At 41.0% G+C, this 21,346-nt stretch overlaps 1 long non-coding RNA gene across 1 annotated transcript; it reads left to right on the top strand.

Moving 5' to 3' along the window:
• The first annotated feature begins 578 nt into the window (after window positions 1-578).
• LOC135279662 (uncharacterized) lies at window positions 579-21,097 on the top strand. The gene is made up of 3 exons (XR_010346886.1): window positions 579-656; window positions 2,744-2,895; window positions 19,628-21,097. It is a non-coding gene; the product is annotated as an uncharacterized LOC135279662 (long non-coding RNA).
• Window positions 21,098-21,346: the final 249 nt, after the last annotated feature.

The raw sequence follows: 21,346 nt of genomic DNA, 5'->3' as shown, positions 1-21,346 counted from the left end.
AATAATAATAATATTTTCGTGAGAGTAATCCTTGATCTTTTGATGAAGATTTTAGACCAGGATAGATGTCACTAGAAGGAAGTTAAATTCAAAAGATGGATCCTCATCCACAGCAGGGCTCTGCCTGAATTTCTGCTCCATCTGAATCCCTGTTTTTCCTCCTTGGAGGTGGAGAGAAAGAGCCTCTGGTCCTTACAAGAGATGCCATCTTTCTCCTCCAGCCTACAAAATAACCCAAACCTGCTCTTGCCAGGCTTCCTGGAGGAGTTGCTGGAGAGAGATGAGTTGCTCCAGGAAGAAATGGAAAAAAAATTTCATTTTGTGCAATTTTGTTTTCAGAAATTTTTGTTGTCTGGTCTTGTTGCCCTTCACTGGTTTATTTGCAGATGAAAGTGTAACATGAATGCATCCAGTGCTGTGCTCAATGGGGATGTCACTGAAAATACAGCAGGGTGGGTGACCAGCTGTGAAAGTCCTTGGTCTGATGTTTTCAAATGTTTTACAGCATTTCTGTAAAAAGCTGCATCTTATATTTCAATATTTCAATTGGCAATATTTGGCATTTCAGCAGGATAAATTCAATTTCTACAAGATAAAGCCTCTCTCTGCTCTTGCTTTGAAGTGCTTGTAAAACCACCTGTTTTACTGTACACATGGTGAGTAGTCAAAAAGTAAATATTTCTTTAAGTGACCTAGTAATTATCTACAAAACATCTGCTAAATTTCATGTGGTTTGAAACATTTCATGAGACTTCATGACCTACTAATTAGCTACAAACATCTGCTAAATTTAATCTCATTTAAAGTCTTTTCTGAAACAATGTTTTAATAAAAGCTTTGTCTTTTTGTGCTGTTTTTATCATATTCCTATATGCTGTCTTGAAATTCAGTCCAGCTATTGGCAAGGAAAATTGTTTGGAAGGAAGTAGGTTATAAAACTGTTTTTAAATTATTTAATTTGCAATTGTTAAATTGTTACAAAGACTTATCTGAAATGTTTCATGCTGTGATAGATCCTTTAAATATTGTGATATCAGAGACAGCTGAGTGATGTACTGAGAGCACAAATTTATTAGCTCTTGCCTATTATTATGTTATAATCTTGTCTGAGTGAGGGTGAACCTGAATGCTGAATGAAAGCAAAGGGAAAACTAAACAAAGTCTGAAGTCCCAATTTTTTCTGGGCTATCCTCTCACAGCACATCCATCCTGCCAGACAGTTCCTGAAGCTTCTATTATTATTTTTAAGTGTAACTTCATTGAGACACAATCACAATGTCTAGGACTATACTTCACTTACCTTTTACATGGGGCATGATCTTCAGAAACAATAAATGTTATTCTCGGACCTGGTGACTCCTAAAGGTTGGAAATCTTCCTTTCTGATTTGTCTTCTGAAATGTTTTGTTTGCTCCTAATAAGCTTCAGTACAAGCACTGAAAGAAGTGGAGTGTATATTCAGATCACTGTAGAGTAGATCAACCATTTTTATGACAAGGGAAGGATTGAGGATTTAGGTGTGTTTTGGTGGGGTTTGGGGTTTTTTTTTGGTTTTTTTTTTTTGTTTGTTTGGTTGGTTGGTTGGTTTGGGATTTTTTTGGTTTGTTGGGTTTTTTTTTTCAATTTTTTTGTAAAGAAAATTATTTGTGTCTGAAGTTAGATGAATTCTTTTTACCACAAAGACGTGTCGTCAGCATCTCCCAGTTAGTTTTAGGTGTTGTTTCCTTTCTGGCTGACCCAGTTGTGCTGAGTGCTTCTTCAGGTGCTCTCTCCCCACCCCACCAGTAATAACCTGATGAATTCAGTGATGCAGAACCCAAATTACCTGCCTAAATATCAGCACAAAAAAAATCACTCAGACAACTAAATGCAGTGTCAGGGCTGTCTTATGGAAGTATCTTCCACTTGTTTGGTCTGTGGTTGGTTGGTTGGGTTTTTTTCTTGGTTTTCATTTAATTTTTATTTTTTCAAATCTTGGTTCAGCAAATTAATCAAAATGCAGCCTATGGAAACAAAGAAAATAAATGTGGCCATTCCAATCCCTAAAGTGACACTGCTCCTCAGTGCTGGTGGTGACTGCTGACTCAGAGGAGCTCTGGATTAGTGATCCACAGGAGTTTTCTGTGTCCTGAGCAATCCTGCCGTGGTTTTCTGGCGGTTCTCACAGGCTGTGCCATCAGTGCCCTCACTGGTGTTCCATCCCAGAGATTCTGATAAAGTCAGCCATTATCTGCTTTCTCCCCATTCAGCCACATCCACAGTGAATGAGAGGATGGAGACACTTGCAAGGATGTTAATTGTGCTGGAGTTTAATTAGTAGGTTCTGAAGATGTCCAGGAATTAAAGTGGGAAGTCTCAGGGGGTGTTCCTGTGCTGGCCTTCCCATGACACAAATCACACACCCAGGTTCACTGAGCACTGGGGCAGAAAAATACATCCAGAAACAGCAAAGGAAGCACACTGGAAAAGTTTTGGTTTTGAAAAGAAAACAATGAAGAGCAGCAATTAGCATTAATAATTAAGGAGGAAAGATATTTGACAAGATTACCTTTTGTTTAAAGGGTCTGTTTTGAAAGAATTAAAATTCTGATGCAAATTGAGTTTTCTTAACACTTTAATCATCTTGTTAATTCCCTTTCATTAGGAAGTCCCTAGCCAAAAGTTTCTCTCAGAGCCCAGCTAGAGAGATCTTTAAAATTTGCCTTTATTGCATTTTTATTTGTCTCCTGTGTGGACTTTCCAGTGAGCAGACACAGAGAATGGCCAAATGCAGGGAAAGGATTGGAAGAATTCCTGTCAGCACTGTGTGGTTTTAGATCAGGGTCAAAATTCCCAGACTACTGATGGATCCCACCAGCCTCTGAAGGAAGTGGAGCATCTGCTTGGAAGAGAAAGGTGGGAGCAGGAGGGGAAAGCACTGCTGTGTTAAAACAGAGCTTGGCATTTGCATTTTGCTTTTTTCCTGGAAAAAATAAACTAAGAATGGCCTGCACCCTTTTCCTTTTTTGAGGAAATAGTTTTATTGACCCACAGGTTATAACTGTTATTCAAAGGAACAGCAAAAGCTGAAGGAAAATGTTATAGTGCAATTTGTAGGGAACATCCTGTGTACATTGTAATAGCATAAAGAAAAGCAATTTAATATCTTTCACGCTGAATTAGTAATGTAGAAAAAATTATAAATTGGGATAGAATGTTACAAGAATTATAATGGGTGAAAATGTGCCAGAGGAAAAATTATTTCTTCCTGAAAACTGAAATAGAATTCAAATTTCTTGAATTTTATGTAAAGTGACAATTATAATATTTGCAATAAAAACCCCCAAACCTATAAGCAATAAGTTGATAATTTGCACTTACTGAAAACATGCACTCTGCATTTTTTAAATTCCCTAATTAAATCCTAATTAGCATGTGCACTAGAGTGTTAATTCTTGCTGCTATTCCTCCAGGGTATCCCTACACCTTCAGGAGCATGAGCTTACTCAGATATGTAAAAGATAATTATCAATAAGTAGGACTGTGACATCCTATGTCCATTATGGTACTTATTTCTTACTTGTCTGCTGGTCTGTGGGCCAGAAAATAAATTTTGTTTTGTTTCTGGTTTTGAATGAAAGCATTCAGCTTTGTCAGTGGGATACCACAGCAGCCCAAAAATGGTCATCATTTGATCAGCTAATAACAACACTGGAGCAATTTTTGCCTGAAAAATCCAAGTTTCATTGCTTGTGTGTTCCTAAAACCAAGAAATTCCTGTTGATAGACTGCAGAATAGAGAGGGGAAAAGGTCCAGTTTAAACTGAGCAGTCAATTCTCTGTTCTACAGAGCTTGAGGTTATTTCTATCCTCTTGCTAATATTCCACCTCTCATACTACTTGAAGTTCATTCATATCAACCATTTGGTGGTTTATTCATATATCTAAGAAGCATAAATTATCTTCATAAACAAATTTAGATTATCTTAATAAAGAAAAGGCATTAATTAAACACCTGTGTTGAGGCCTAACAAATAAAACTCCAGACACTGTAAGGAGAGGAGCAGTGTGATTTCTTGGCAACCAGGAATAAATCATCCAGTGGGCCTGTGGTAGGGTCAGGGATGGGTTCAGCAGGAGATGTTCTGAGCATCCTCCCCACAGGGCTGAAACTCCTCCTGACACTGGGCTTGACCCAGCTGCTGGTGTTTAGGAAAGGACAGGATTTGGATTGGGTGGTAAATCATTTATTTGTGCAAAGCAATCACTGGGCATCTTTCTCTGCTGATCAAAACAGGTATAAATTATCAATTGCACTGGTAAGGTGAATATTTCTGCTCCTGAATCTGGCACTAAGGTTGGATTCAGTGGCTGAATTGCAGCCATTCCATGAAGTGACTGGAAATAAGTGTTTTTCTCCTGTGCATGTCTCTGTCCCTCTCTGCTCCCTCCACAGCAGGGATGCTGTCACCATATGTGATGATTTACAGTCCTGTAAATCTTGTCCTGGATGTCAAAGGGGCTCATTTTTTCCATCTGAAGGAAGTTTTAGAAGTACTTTGTCAGAAGTACTAAGTCCTGACATTTTTTTCATTACAGTTACAATCAGACTTTGAATATAAGGGGTGAATCCTAGTGAACAACATAAGCTCAGCTGTCTTTGTCATTACATAACCTGATCTGTAGTAACAAATTATTATTGGGAAATCAGTTTTCTCTAAAAAAAGAAAAATCAATGAAAATATGCAGTGTATTAGTGCTTGCCACCTCTAATGAGTTTCAATCACATTTGGAATTAAATATCTGTTTTACTCTATGTCTTTTAGTGACTTTCATTAAAATTGCAAAGATTAATTTTTCCTTAAGGATTTAGAGATAATTTCTTCAGTTTGCTTAGAATTTTGTTGGTCTAGAGTTGCTCTGGTTGTAGCAAAAGAATCCATTAACTATAGAAAATTAAGGCTAGGATGTCTGTAAGAAATCATGGACTAAGATAGCTGTTTGTCTAATGTGTTCATAGCAACAACAAATCAAAAGGGTTTCTGCAGCCTTTCTAGAAATCTCTGAAGACTTAGTACCTCTTTTAGTCAGAAAACTTTTCCTAATATCTAAAGTAAATCTTTGAACCAAATTATAATGCCTGTCATTTGTTTTTTCCTGCCCTGCTTAGGATGACTGTCATTTGGCAGATTTTTGCATTGTAAGTCTCTCATGAATCTCGCTTTAATGTTTCCTTTTGTAAATCAAACACATCAAGTTCCTTCAGCTCCTCTTTATCTGTCATGTTCTAAAATCTATTGTCTTTATTGCTTCCCTCTTGTAGAGCCTGAAATTTAACATCATCTATTTTGGGATCTCAGAACCTGGCTCATACTCACACTTGTCAGGAATACTTGTCCATGTTTCCCAGTCCTGCTTGTGCCTCGAGAATGAGCTGGGGCTTGGGATGTTTCACTGCTGTTCAAATTCCGCCTCATCTATTTTTTTCTTCAATTTTGACATCTGACCCTTTTCTTGTTAGGTGTTCTTGGTGCATTTCATGACTTACTCCCACACAAAATGACTTGAATCTGCCTTTACCAAATTTCATCCTAGAGGTCTTTATTGGCTTTGTTTCCAGCTTGTAAAGATCATTTTGTATCACAAAGATCCTTGCTATCCTTGCTTCCATGTCCTCTTGCCTTCTTTCCCCAGCAGTTTTTCCCTGGCCCTCTTCACTGGAGGATAATTTAGATATTGCTTGAGTGGACTCCTGTGAATTTCCATCGTAATGCCTCTTTCAGTTCAAAATAAGAATATTGGTAATTGCTCCTTGAACATATCTTTTAAATTAATTAAAGATTTAGCTCAAGGGTCTTTTTCATCCAGGTAATATTTCCCTAGCTTGCCAATGGAGATTCCATGCCTAGCAGTATTTAAAGCTTTAGAGAAGTGGGGCTGTATTACATCTGCTGCTTCTGCCTTATCAGTTATACCAGCTACCTGTAAAGGAAGGAAATTTAATTGGTTGCTCCTGACAAATCTGTGTTGCCTATTTCCATCACTTTATTATCCTGTAGGTGATTATTAATTGATTATTTAATAATTTTTTTTCGGAGTCTGTCAAGCAATTGAAGTTGGGTTGGCTGCTAATTATAACTCTCTCCTTTTACTTGTTGGATGGGAGGTGAATCTGTACAATATTTGCATTCCTTTTGACTTCCATATTCTTTGTTGGTTGTAGGTAGAATTGCATGAAATTTGCTTGTGTTGTTCCTTCATACACATCCTCACTCCTATGCCTTTTTATTGCCTTGCAAATTTCTATTTGGATTTGAATTCTCTAAAGAAAATGTTCAGCAATCCTGCTTTGGAGGCTGTGTCTTTTCTTGTCCATCAGTGCTGCTCCAGCTCTCCATTCCCTGTCCTTTCCTCTCCTGCCTGCACTCAGGACATGCAGTGAATCCTGCTAGGGATCTAGTCTGTTCTCACAGAACTGTCTGGGTTTTGATCAAAGTGATGCTTCATTGTAGGAACCCAGGGCACAGGGAATATTTCTCTGCCTGCTCTGAGGGGTCCTGACCCCCAGAGAAGCATGACCTTCACCCATGGAGAGGGCTTCCAAGACTTTGGGATAGACTGGAGTCTACCAGACTCTGAAATAAATACAGAACAGTGTCATTTGTCACAGGGTGAGAAATTTAGAGGTTGGGGAATTTAGTATGGAAGTAGATAGGGGGCAAGATGGAGTATCTTGGGTTTTGTCTTGAGCTTCTTCTTCTTCTTCATCTGCTCCATTTTCTGCAGTGTTGGTGGCACAGGGTGACTGGCCATGGGAAGCAGCAGTGCAGAGGTTACATGGACAGACAGGGGATTGGTTATTGGTAGAAAGGTAGAAATAAAGTACATTTTGAGAGTTAATTGGATAAAACAGCTGTGAAAGACCTTGAAACTGTACATCTTGTGACCATTTTTGCTGTACTTTCTTGCACGCTGGGTCTGCTGCAGATGGTGTGCCAGGCTTCTGATGAGATAACAACAAACAGCAGCCTGAAGACTGATAAAGTCCAGTGCATCTCTCAATCCTGGCACAGAGCTGTTAAAAGGAGGTTTTCCCCCATCAGGGGTGCCTCTGAGGCCCAACGAGATGGGCAACACCTGCACTTTATCTTCCTAATCTTCCTAATCTGTGCTTTGGGTGTTTGCTCCTGCCTTGGGCACACCTGCAGCCAGCTCTGCCTGCCAAGCCACACCTCTGGACTCTGCATTCCCTGCCTCACTTTCTGCTCCAGTGTTTGGGAAGGCTGAGGCTGCAGGGCTCCTGCCTGGGCAGGCACATCAAGCACAGCCTTCTGGAGAGTTACCAGCAGTTCTGGCAGCACAGTTCAGGTGCTTTCTGTGCTTAACAACTCCAAAATCTCTGTTTACTCCTCTCCTAGCCTGAGCTGGCTCCTGTGCTCCCTCAGTTACACAATGATTTCTTCACAATTTGTTTTTTGCCAGTTCTGAAGATTTCAGTCTAAAGATTAGTGAATGTTTAAGAGCTGGTCAAGTTAAAGCCTCTCATTTGAAACAATATACAGGTACCAGCTCTTTGGCACGTGTCTGATTAATTTTCTGTTTGTTAAATGTTGCATCCAGTTGAAGGTGTCCCTGCCCACAGCAGGGGGTGTTGAACTAGATGATCTTCAAGGTCCCCTTCCAAAACAGTTCTATGAGTCTATGATTAGAAACTCTACGTAAATGATTTTCCCCCAAAGGTTAAAAAATTAGTATTTACATTGTTTCTGCTAAGACCCATGATTTGGTCAGGATGGATTTGACACAGAAGAAGGATCCTGGAGTGGTGTTTTCTCTATTTCCCTGGAATACCTTCTGTGTCCACTCAGCACCAGCACCTGCTGATGTCTGTGGTGAGGTCCCTGCTGCAGGAGCCACTTGCAGTAAGGCTGAGGCTGATTCCATCATTCCTCAGCACACACCTGCCAGTTTGTGAAAATTCCATGATTTCTCACCCTTATGAGGGTATCCTGGCTGAGTGCAGGGCACACTTGTGAAGTGCTTTAGGGAGCATCCCACTCTGCCTTCTTGAGGAATGAGCATTTTGGGTAAGTGCTTCTGGGATTGAGCTGGAGGCTGTCTGCAATTAAATCACACAGCACTGTATCACTGCTTTGTTTCATTTCACACTCCTTCTTCTCAGCTAATGTTTCACTTTCCATAGTAAAGGGAAACCAAAAATAAGCTTTCCCACAAACTCTGGACTAACTAGACTTGACATTCCTATTTAGACAATTGTATTCATAGTTGCCTTCTGGGTTTAACATTTCCTTCTAAATATCTGGTGGTTATTCAGACAAACTTTGTGATTTAACTTGAAAAAAGGGCTGAAATGTTTGTCCTTATTCAGACAAACTTTTTGATTTAACTTGAGAAAAGAACTGAAATGTTTCCTTGTACAAAGAGCTTTCCAAAAGGATTTCTGTCTCACAGTTTCTGTATTGTCACCTCAGCATGCTCTGGGTGTTTTTTCTCAAGCCTTATTGATAATGTATGAGTGTTAATCACATGGCCTCTTACCAGGTAATTTCCATGGAACTACTGAAAACTTAAGGGAAAACCACTGCAAAGTGAAGGGTGATTTCCACATGGGTCCCATTCCCACCTGTGGTAGACACAGCTATGCCACAGCTAAAGATCATTTTATAAATGTCTCTTGGTCAATTCAGGGCTATTTCACCTCTTTTATGATAATGTGACTGACCCTCAAACCCAAATTTTAATAGAGCAACAGCTGGATTTTACCTGCTGGGATATCTGAAAGGCTTTTGGTCTTTCCAAGAAGTAACACTGATCTAGAATTTAATATTTTTTATTAATGTTGCTTACCACTGGTGAAAAATGCAGCAACAGAGAGATTGCTGAATGTTTAAAGCACTATAAATTGAAGGCCATTATATCATTGTGGTCCTTTCACCTTGGAGCCCTTCGGAAAACAATTGGTCTAGAACAGCGTGGAATAATGGATGTTCTGTGTGTGAGTGCTGCATCTCAGTTATCTTAGAAATGCAATTTTAGTGCTTAGATTGTGCCCAACAGGCAGCGGGGGCTTTGAGGGAATACATGGCTCACCTGCCAATTGTGAAAATACTAGTATAGAAAAAACAATGATGTGATCATTCCCCAAAGTATCCCCATCAGAAGAAATTCCCTGGTTTTAAAACATGGAGCTGTGAGCATTGGAATGGCCTTATCAGAGACACTGTCCTAGCAGTTACATTGCAGAATGGGAAGTCAACAAATATTAAATCACATAAACATACTTTGATCTGCATAAAATGCTGCCTTTCATAACAAACATGCAGTTTAGAAACATTTAATATGTGTGCCAGATCAAAGGAATTGTCTAATACTACTTCTCTTCTATCCAGATGTTGGTATCTAAATATCTCTGAGCCTAAATTAGGAGTTATGTGTACATGGTGATAACACCCTGCCTGCAAAGAGAGATGTGCAGGCTGGTCTAAAAGTGGGCATTGAATATCCAAAGAGAACAGGGCTAGGGAGATACTGGTTTTAAACCAACAGTGAGCATCATTCTCTGTAGGCTAATATTCTCTAATTCTGAGCAGTTTTAGTTGTTGTTACATGATGGTTTGGAGGTTGATTTTCATCAGTACCTTCTGTAAAATATTGTATTCATCAAGTGTGTCCCCTTAGTTCCAGGGATGTTTGCACATCACAGAACACTGTGGATATAAAATGAAAAAAAATCTACTGTTGTTAGGCATTGAACTTTGAAAAGGTTGCTCAGCAGGGAACCATGTAATTCTGGGGCATTTAGTGACTAGGACTGACACGTCAGGGATGCAGGCAGAATGCAGCACCAGGAGGGGAACCTCTGTGCACGTGTGTGGACTGTGCTGAGAGCTCAGGGCCCTCTCACAGAATTCTGTTTGCAAAAAAACCTTTGGCTTTTGGAAACAGCCATGGAAACCATTGCAGTGGGTGCTGATCAAGACTTTTTGGAAGAATGGCTTCCAGAAGAGCATTATTCCAGTATTTTATAGCATTTCTAAAAAGAATTTTAGAATGTAGAATAGTGTTTTGATTGAAGCACTGGGTTCCTCCCTGTGAGGGTGGGCAGGCCCTGGCACAGGGTGCCCAGAGTAGCTGTGGCTGCCCCTGGATCCCTGGCAGTGGCCAAGGCCAGGCTGGACACTGGGGCTGGGAGCAGCCTGGGACACTGTAAGGTGTCCCTGCTGTGGCAGGGGGTGGAATGAGATGATTTTTAATGTCCCTTTCCATACCAAACCTTTCCATTATTCTGTGATTCTATGATTTTTCATTCAACACCACTTTTTGAATTGAATGCACAATATTACAGGTTAAGTTTAAATTCAGAATGGAAATCACAGAATCATAGAATATCCTGAGCTGGAGAGAACCCACAAGGACCATCAATTTCCAACGCCTGGCCTTGGATTAGAATATTTAAAAAATATAAAAACTAAAACAACAAAACCACAAAAGCAGTTAATTGGTGTCTCCAAGGCCTTTGGAGCAGGACTCTGTACACAAAGTGCAGATGTTGAAATGCTAAAACTGCAGTTGCCACCTGGGTTTGTCCTAACTGACCTCTACTCTGCAGCCTTTTCCTGTGCCTGCCCCCTGAGCATGTGAGTGTTGGTTTAAAAAAATACCCAGCACATTGCCAGCAATGCTGTAATAACTTACAATTTAGGCTGTTCATGCAGAAATGGAGTAGATGACATTGTAATCATTGCAGTAGGATGCATGCTTTATTACAGTGTGGCTTTAAACTATCCTGAGGAAGGTTATTCATGCTACACTAGCCAGGGATCATTTCTGTTAAACAAGAAAAATAAAACTGCTAAGTGCTAGATCATTTAGGTGGCTGCAGAGCTGAAGCCTGAGTGTTCTGCAGCGTCTCCTGAAGAACACAATGTATTTATGTGGCTGAAAAATCCACACCTGGCTTAGGGGCAACAACCCAAATAATGGTTCTGAGGAACAGCACATGCTGCTGGGGAGGAGAGAGGCCCTAAGGCTCAGCAGTTGGTACTCACACAGGTCTCTGGAATGTATTTGGAAAATAATATTATCGATATGATTGATATGATACGATATGATATGATATGATATGATATGATATGATATGATATGATATTCAAAAACTATATGTTATATTATGTATATCATATTATGTATATCATTAATTGTATAAAATTATATAAATATACTGTAATAATAAATATAATAGTATGTTACATAACAATAACAAATATAATATAAGCTATGTCATGTTATGTCATATTACATTACATTATATTATATTATATTAATTATATTATATTATATTATATTATATTATATTATATTATATTATATTATATTATTAATTATTTGGAAAATAATATTAGCAGCTTCTTGCTGCTTCCTTTCAACAGGAAAGTGTGTGAGGATGAGAGTTGTGAAAAACAATGATCCAAGTGAAGCTGCTGTGCCTTCACATAAACCTATCATTTGGAGTTCCTGGTAGCTGGGCTTTAAAAACCAAACCTGACAGGCAGAATCCAGAGCTGGGAAACTTTCCTTTTAATAAGGGATTTCCCAAGTAAAAAGGATGGATCTACTGCGTGGAAAGAAAATTCTCTTTCTTACTCACAGGATGGGAATATATATTAATTTTAAGATTACTTATTTGATATATTAACCTGATATTATACTTACACATCTTAAGTTTTTGGAAAAATCATTAATCCTTTCAGTATAAAGCTAACAAATAAATCAGAAGTTACAACATTTTAAATTTATCTTTTTGTTTAAAGAAGCCTCACTCAATATAATTTCTGTTTTTCCCTCAATGTGGGAATGTTATCTTCTTGCACTTCATACAAAATTGCTATTTTGTGGGTTTCTGGCATTTCAGTAAGTGAAAGGAAATTGAATATTAATATTTATTACATGATCATATGGTCAAAATAAATGTGTTGATTTTTTTATGCATTAGATGTTTTATGTTAGATATATATTGTCAGAGCTGAGCATCTAACTTAAGTTTTGCATAAAGCTGATGTGGTTTTTTAAGTTTGCTTAGTTTCCCTTCTACTTTGAAACATTTCTCTGATTTTGGGAAGCTTTTGGGGTGTTTTTTTTAGTAGGAGGGTACCCATAGTCTTGGTGCTATGCAAAATGAGTTATGTTTGTGCAGTTTTAATAATACAAATTATGAAATTAAAGTAGAATGTGAAAAGGTGTCATGTTTTATTGTAATTTTTACTTGGATTATAGGAAATCATGTGGCAAACAAAATCACACATCATGAAAAGTAGGATAGTGTTAAAAGCACTTGCACGGAGCATGAACCAAGCTGATAACTGCTGGGAAATGGTGTGAAATTCAAAGGATTCATGTTGTGCAAAATTAATGTGTCCTTTGAAGCCAAACACCCACACTGACTGCGGTGTGGGACAGTCCCGGGCATGGCTCAGGACTGAATGGCTCACAGTGAATTCCTGATTCCTGCCTTTTGAAGCACTTGGAATTCTCCAGGGGCAGTTTAGCTGTTTGCTTTCATCCAGCTCTGATCCTTCCAGTTGTGTGGCCACCTGGCAGGGGATCCCCCTGCCCTCCTGGCAAGCTGATTTTGTTAAGGTGCAGAAAACTGGAGTTTAACCAGTAAAATGATTTAAAGTGAAGGGTGAGAGCCTGCTAGCTCTGTGCATGACGGAAAGCGGGCCTGCAGAGAGCAGGAGGAGCAGGAATGCCCCAGGGCAGTGCCAGGCTGAGCCTGCAGGGATGGCATGGCCTGAGGGCTCTGAGGGAGGTGGCACGGCCACCACAACCCACAGGTTTGTGCAGAGCTGCCCCAGTGTCGGAACCCGGGACATCTCTCTGGATGCCCTGGATGTCTCAAAGCCCTGGCAGGGGCTCGGAGACCCTGGCAGGAAGCCAAAGACACCTGGAAATTCAATCCTAATTCATAGAGCAAATTGCCAACCTTATATGAAGAATTACAGGCCACAAAAGTTTAAGTAGCACAGTAGTAGGAATCACAGGGTGAAAGAAAAAATTTAGAGCACTGTACAGGGGGTTTTGTGTGTTGTACAGGGGGTTTGGAATTCTGTGCATGGGGGTCAGGGGTTCTAAGATGGAGGGTTTTGGGCGTGCCCCGTCCTTCTTCTTTCTTCTCCTTGGCATCCATGTTCAGGATGATGTTGGCATGTGTGGATTGGTTCATGGTGAAGGTACACTTGCCAACAAGGGTGAAAAGTATTGGAAATTGAAGGTAAATATCTTATACGTAGTTTTCACTATAAAAGAGACAACCGCCCCGTGGGTGGGGGAGAGTGCCCTTGGCTGTCCTGCTGATCAGACCTCGGCTGGACAGACAGAAAAACTTTGTAGATAAGGAACAATAAACTCAACTGAAGACCAAAAGCAAGAGTCCAGACTCCTTCTTCGAGAGCGCGGCCTGCCCAGAACCGCCTTTTCCCGTGCTGGGGCAGAGACAAGTGACAGCCGACCCTGGCACCCCAGCTGAAGCCCATCTCTCACTCACACATTGCTGGTATCCCAGCTCCTGAGATGAAGGCTGGGTTTGCTCTCCCTGTCCACGGCCCTGATTTCCAAGGGGTGACCTGTGTGTAGGTGCTGTGCCTCATCTGCGTGCTGTGTGAATCACTTCTACACTGCTGCTCCAATTTCTGTTGGCTTGCAAATCTATTCTGACCAGTGTTTAGAGTGTTTCACTGTTCCAAGATCCTTGAGGGTCCCTTCCAACACAGAATATTCTGTGCTTCTCAGTGTTGGGTCCAGTTCTGGCCCCCTCTTGGCCAGAGAGACCTGGAGGGGCTGGAGCGTGTCCAGGGCAGGGAACAGAGCTGGGAAGGGGCTGGAGCCCCAGGAGGGGCTGAGGCAGCTGGAAAGGGGCTCAGCCTGGAGAAATGGAGGCTCGGGGGGCCCTTCTGGCTCTGCACAACTCCCTGGCAGGAGGGGACAGCCGGGGGTCGGGCTGTGCTCCCAGGAACAGGCACAGGAGCAGAGGGAACGGCCCCAGGCTGGGCCAGGAGAAGTTTAGATTGGATATTAGGGAAAATTTTTTTGATGGAAAGGATTTGAAACATTGGAATGGGCTGCCCAAGGAAGTGGTAGAGTCCCCATCCCTGGCAGTGTTCACAAAGCATATGGATGCCTGAGGTCGAGGTTCAGTGGTGAGCATGGCTATTAGAGCACGGGGGGCCCTGGCTGGGTAATAATTAGCTGAGACTCCATGATTCACAGAAGGTTGATAAATAATAATCTTTATTAAGAAACCCATTGCTCTTTTATAGACTTACAACACACGTGGACCCAACTGGTCCTCCAATCCAACCACCATCACCACTGGCTAATTAAGAAACCAACCTTTAGTAAACAAATCTCCATAACACATTCCAGATGTTCACAATACCAGGTACAGCAAGTGAAGATAAGAATTGTTTCTCATTCTTTTCTCTGGTCTCACAGACTTTTCCCAGGATAATGCCTGGGAAAATTGTGTTTCTCTCTGTGGCCAGAGAGCTGCTGCCACACGTGGCAGTGGGGCTGGGCTGGTTGTTGGACTTAGTGATGTCAGAGGCCTGCTCCCACCTAAATGATTCAGTGGTTCTGCCCAAGGTTAGGCTTACAGGCTTGGAGGTGGCTTGAGCCTGAGTTCTCATGCTAGGTAAACCCCAGCTGCACTGGAGAGGCAGCCAGGCTTCCTACAAGCACAGGGAGTGCTCAGGTCACAAAGCCAGGGCTCAGCTGAAGGCATTGAAGCACAGGCAGTCTCTAAGGGCAGAGATTGAAATTCTCCTGTGCAGAATTTCCTGGCTGTGGTCAAGCAAATGTTTTAAGGTGCTTGCATCTGAGTGACTCTGAGAGGCTTTAGGAGGATGAAGCACTTCCTTCCTGCTCAGAGAGTAAGGCTTTCTCCAGGGTAACACCTAAAAGAGTGTTTTGTCTCAGCACAGGACCCCTGTGCCTCTTCTCCTGCACAGCTGCTATGGGATGTCTTGTGTGGAGAGGCAACATGGATGTAGGAGTGCCTGGGTGATGCCTCAGGTTTTAGCTTTTATATTTTTCAGATTCTGTGCTGCTTTAGTGCGTGGGTCTGAGCTTCATATTATGGGATGGTGAGCTCTCTACACAGAGCAGGGAGACAAAACAATTCCTTCTCTAGCTGGGAGCCAAGGACAAATGATCCACATCTCAGGCCCAAGAGCAGGAACAATGTGGGCTAAAGAGAGAAAAACAAGCAGGATGGAACTGCATGGGCTAAAGCTGGAATTGGTCAATTAACTGCAATATGCAAATGGAGCAGAACTGCTGCCCAAGGTGGATCTGTTGAGGCCTTTTAGTAAATCCTTACTTTATTCTGTAACTCTGTCCAGCCTCTGTTCTAGGGCAGCCTCTCAAGGCATCAGTTTTTGGTGACCCAGGTGGGGCACAAGGCATCTGGGAAACCCCTGGACCAGAGCCAGAGGAACATCCACCTCTTGCCCCCCACACCTGGGAAATGTTGCTCACCTGCCACCCAAAGAACCTGGATCACTGGGCACTAATGACTGTTGCTGCTTTTGGGCAGAGGCCCAGGAGATCCAGGGTTTTGTGGTTCATTGCTATTTTCAAGTTCTATTTCGAATGGGGAAAACTCTCTGAAGTTACTGTATCATGGCTAGTACTCAGAGTCAGAGCAGTAATAATAATGTATTTGTTCTATTGATATTTAACTTGTCTTTGAGTAAGAGAAACTATTTTAGATTTTTATTTATTTATATTTACCTTCTGGGTCAGAAATCAATGACCACATTGCTGACTGTGGATATGCATTATGCAAAGCCACTCTATTTTTCAGTATTTTTTTTCTCCTTCCTGACTGTTTCTGTTTGACTCATTGCACCTCCTGGTCTGCATCCAAAGAGTGATTTCCTAGCTGGAAGGATTGTGGGGATATTCATCATGGAACAAGGCTTGGGGGAGAAAAGGGTATCAACTTGAATAATTGAATATATTTCTTGAATGTTTTTACTTTCATTTCTTCACTGCTTTATTTTCTTTCTTTGCTACTTGTTATATGGGAGCTTCTTGATTTAATTATGCTTTTCCTCTCCATGCTCTACTCAAAGTCCTTCCTGTTAAATCATTCTGCTTTGTTTTCCTTCATAAATACTCACTTAGCAGCACTATTGCTACATTCTGGTATTTCATGAGTAAATTGCTCATAATTCCTTTAGATCACATTTAAGGCACTTAACAAGAACAGTGGAATCATCTGCTCCCTTTCAGATCCCTTTCCTGTCAAGTACTGATTTCCATGGATAAGCTGAATGTATTTGTATTGACAGCAGTGTTTTTAGGATGAGGCACATAAAAACATGTCCTTTACACAAACATACCCCTCACTACCTGTTAATCTGCAGAGCAGTATCTGTGCCCCTGTTTGATTGCTTTTCTTTTAAGAAACTGTGCCCTGACTCTTAAAAATAAAATAAGAATCAGAAGGAAAAACCCTAAAACAGAGCAAACATATATAACAAGAAAGTAAACATGATGGAAACAGTGGGGGATTGCTATTTCTATGCTTTGCAAACTCAGTGAGCAAAAAAATAAATACAACTAAAGCTGTGGCCCAGAATACTAATTTGGATCAATTTTTTGTTGGAATATTTTGTGGCAAACATGTCCCCTCAATCCACAGAGCAGGTTAGAACAACCCCCTAAGCAGCAAGGCTAAACAAGAGCAATGCAAAATGAGTTAATATCAGACATGTTCAGCAAGCACAAACCTTAACATAAAAAATGCCTCTCGCAGTCACAGCGAGGGTTTTCCTGATGGCTTTTGGCAAAGGATGCCACAATTGCTCTGAGTTGGACAGTTGGCCTGGGTAAAGGAAGGATTGAAGTCTTCATGAAATAGAAAAAAATTCTACTTGGGCAAAAGAAAGAAAAATGAATTTGCAATACATTTTTGGAGAAGATCTGGCAGGTTCTACCTGTGTTGCATTTCCAATGGCTGAGGCAGTGCCAGCAGTATTCCCCTGTCCTGCCTTGTCCTGCCTGTGCTGGGGGTTGTGTGTCCATGACAAATGCTCCTCTGTGCAGCCACTGAAGGGGAAGGACACAGGGAATGCAGCTGGTGCCACCAAACTTCCTGCATGCTGAAAAGTGCAGGGGCACAGGAGGGGATGGGCTGCCAGGTTTTGGTCCCTTACAAGCTATGAACAATATGCCAGCAGCTGAAGTGAAGCTGGTGTTGTTTTCTGGGTGAGACCTGGGTGTGAATGCTGCTGAGTAAGGGCAGGGCTGCAGTTCCTCTGGCCATATTCCTACTGCACAGCACTGAAGCCTGGCACCAGATCTTGAAGCACCTTCTCCCTTCACGCATCTTCACTAGTCACTGGTGTCCTACTGAAGGCTCTGAACATTTCATCAGAATATCCAGGATCTTGCGGTGATCCTCCCATGTGAGGACACAAGGCTTGACTCCATTTTGCTCAGAAGGCTGATTTATTATGTTATATAATGTACTAAAATACTACATTAAAAGTATACTGAAAGAACAGAGAGAGAAGATGATCAGAAGGCTACAGAGAACAAGAATAGAATAGAATAGAATAGAATAGAATAGAACAGAACAGAATAGAATAGAATAGAATAGAATAGAATAGAATAGAATAGAATAGAATAGAATAGAATAGCATGCATAACAAAATCCTGTGACTGCTCACAGCCTTGGCACAGGTGGCTGTGATTGGTCACTAATTGAAAACAATCACCATGGACCAATGGAAGATGCACCTGTGGCATTCCACAGCAGCACACAGTTATTGTTTGCATTTCTGTCCTGAGGCTCTCAGCTCCTCAGGATAGGAAAAATCCTAGCATAGGATTTTTCATAAAATATCATGGCTACACCAGGATCCCTCTTAACTTCTTTATTAATTATGCTAATGCCATTATCATTTCAATGATCATTTCAATTTTCATTTCAATGATGAAATGAAAAGCCAGCGGAAACGTGGCCTTTCAGCATGGTAAGATGCAAAGAGGAGGGGAGTGCTTCCTGTCTGTACCATCCCAGAGTTGTCCCACTCACTTGTGACATCTCTGCCAATAACAAATCAAGGTCCCTGGCTTGCCAGCAGGGAGCCTCTTTTCACTACACCTTGATTTAAAAATGTTAGAATCATTCTAGGCCCCTTTCTTAAAATCTCCTTGCCTAAGAGAGAAGCTGCCCTCAGTTTTCAGGAATGTAGAGCAGAGGAGATTAATATTGTGTAGCTTCTCATGTGATCAGAACAAACCTCAGATGGCCATTCATTATTTCTGCCCCTTGTGAAAATCCAGATGAACTCTCTGTCATTTCTGACAGTTGCATGTCCAACTGCTACAGATCTACTGACAGAAACTAAACTGCTTCAGTGAACTCCTTCAGTAACTTGAACATTATTCTTGATGTCTAACCCAGCTCTTCCTTGCTGCAGCTTAATCCTCTGGCTGCTGCACTGACCAGAGACATCAGTAATCACTGTTCTTGTCTGCAGCAGAATACTCTATTTGAAGACTGTTGTCATGTCCTCCCATCTCCCTTTCCCCTGGAATTTTCTTCTCTGGCTTGAACTCTGGCCAGCCTTTCCCCTCTCTCCTCCCCTTTGCTTGAGCAGTTAACACTTTTCTCTCTTATCTTTGAATCTCTGCCTTGTTAGTGTTTTCCCATCAGTATTTTTGAAGAAAGATGCTGAAACTGATCATTATGGAAGATGCTGAAACTAAATCTTTATCTTAAGATCCTGATGGAGTGGAAGGATAACACTGAGTTTTGCAAAGTGCTTTGTTAACATGTCCTACTATACATATAGTGTTTGGTTTTGCCAAATTGTTTCATTGGTGACTTAAATCTTGTTAAAGGTGATCTTCATCCAGGTCCTTTCCTGCATTTTATTATTTCCTCCACCATGTTCTTGAGGAACAAAACTTGTGAGCATCTTGCCATGCTGGAGAGTTGACTTCAAGTGCAAATCCAACTGCCACTGCAGCTAATGTCCAAACACTTACTAAATAAGTAGAAATCAATTGACTGCAAAATTGAATAGGTCACACAGCAGAAACACCTTAATCCCTGTATAATTTGCAATCTAATTGAAATTAAGTAAATGAAAACAATGCAGATGAGGTAAGCACAGAGTAACTACGTGTCTTGACTCTGCTATTAGTAAGTCTGTATCACAGCTCCTGCTTTCTTCTGGGTTTTTTCCAAGACAGCTAAATTGCAATTTTCAATTATCTGACCTTTCAGGAAAAAAAATAAGCATGGGGAGCTGAATAGGCAGCTCACCATCAAGCTTTTATTTTTTTTTCTTTCAATTGCTATGTGGATGAGGGGTCTACTTAAAAGACTGAAATCAATCATCCTTCCAAGTAGATTCCCATGATTTGAATGCTCAGGTCAGCCCAGCAGAGCAGTGATGATTACAAACCAGCACGGGTGGCTTTTCACCAGACACAAGCAGGGTTCAGATGCTTAAATCCAAAATTAAAATTTCACGTTATGTTTTACTTTAATATTGGCAGCCTTCAGCTTTAACATAGAGATTCTTAAGCTGCTCTGCTTTCTCCACAGGTCCTGGCCTGAGCAGCTGTAATCCTGAGCCTAACTGGGACCCTGAAGCTGGGAAAAGCATTGTGCAAGTCCCCAGAAGGTTCTGTTGAGCAGGCAGCCTTTTGGACTGTGACTGTGGGATCATTATCAAACCCCTCTCCAGTATGGTTTATGTGCTTCATTTTTAAAGCACCACTCTCACAGCTGTGGAGCTTAACAGTTCTGATATGTCATTTATTTCTGTGCTTAGCTGGGAGGATTTATCTCCTGCACAGTTTGATAGCAGTGCCTTGGCATTCTGGGTGGGCTGGAGAGCCTGCTTTGTGCTCTGGAAAACCTGGAGGGACTCACTCTGGGCACAATTCCATTTGTTCTGTCCAGGTTGTTGTGAGTCCACTGCTCTCCACACCCACCGCATTTGGTTTAAAACATCTCAGGTCTCACTTCAGGTACATTCAGTGGACAGATAAGAGTGTTACTCCAGGGATTTTATGTCTGTTTGTCCAAAGAATTTAAGTTTTCCCATGAAGCACACCAGGGATAATCAAATATGGGACGTGTTCTGTATATGGGGCATTGAATCAAACAGGATTTTTCAGCCTGGAAAAGGGATGACTTTAGGGGGTATAGCAGAGCTGCTCAGTTGTGAGTGGCATGCAGAAAGTGAATTTGGGATGTTTATTTTCTGTTCTTTTCAGTACAGAGCTTAACAGAACCTTTTGGGGTTGGGAGGGAATGGGGAGGGAGGGGAAGCCACAAAAAAAAGCCATTAAAAACCCCTCCCAACAACAAAAAAACCCTCAAACTCAACAAATAAATTCAACAAACAAAAAAATAAGCCCCTATCTTCAAAGTCACATAATTAAGGCTCTGCTTAACTCTTCCCAGAATAAATATTTTTTTGTTTGAGTTGCTAAACTCTTCTTAAATTCTTAAGACCTTTTATTTCTTTATTTTATTTTCTTGGTATATTAGTTTATTATTTCCCATGTTCTGTTTCTGGCATCATTTTAATTTCACTTCTCTGTTTGTCTCTACAATACCCCAAACAAGTACTCTTAATCTTAACCTTTTCTTTGCCTAATGACACTTTTCAGATTTAAACTGCTTGTGCTGATTTCCCATATTGTTTGTTCTGGACTTTGGGGGCAATGCCTTCCCCCATCCCCATCCTGCCCTCAGAAACCCCAACAGGCCCTTCTGCTTTCATTTCTAATCCACCCACTGGGATTTATTCCACAAGAGGCTCTAAACCAAAATGCTCACTCAATAAACAAAATACCATGGTGGCAACTTGATAGACCAACTAAAGAAGCTTAATTTTTAAAAATGTGCTTTTGTTTCCTGTAGACATTTTGTGCAGCAGTCATTAAGTGGAGTGCACATGGCTGCAGTCAGATGATGAGGAATGAGAAGGCACACCAACATCTGGGCATGGCTTTGGCAACCTGTAGGTTTATTAGCTGGTTAGAAATAAAAGATGAAGACACAGCTGCCCGTTGGTTCATTGAAAGCTGCTCAAATGCTAATATAATAGAACTATTATTTCTAAGAAATTTGATTAAATGTAATACTGTGCTTCTACAGGCTCACTTTTTTGTCTGCAGTCTCACTGGAAAGAATAATCTGTTGTAATAATATCAATCTTGGTAGATAATCCCATCAAACTTCTAACCAATGGAACATTTCACTTAATAAAGTGAGGTGATTATGTGCATTTTAAAAATTTATTTTTTTCTG

The sequence above is a fragment of the Passer domesticus genome, chromosome 12 (assembly GCF_036417665.1).
Source record: "Passer domesticus isolate bPasDom1 chromosome 12, bPasDom1.hap1, whole genome shotgun sequence".
In the NCBI taxonomy this organism is placed as follows: Eukaryota; Metazoa; Chordata; class Aves; order Passeriformes; family Passeridae; genus Passer; species Passer domesticus.
The sequence above is the reverse complement of the archived record's forward strand: the minus strand, read 5'-3'. Positions and strand labels throughout refer to the sequence as shown.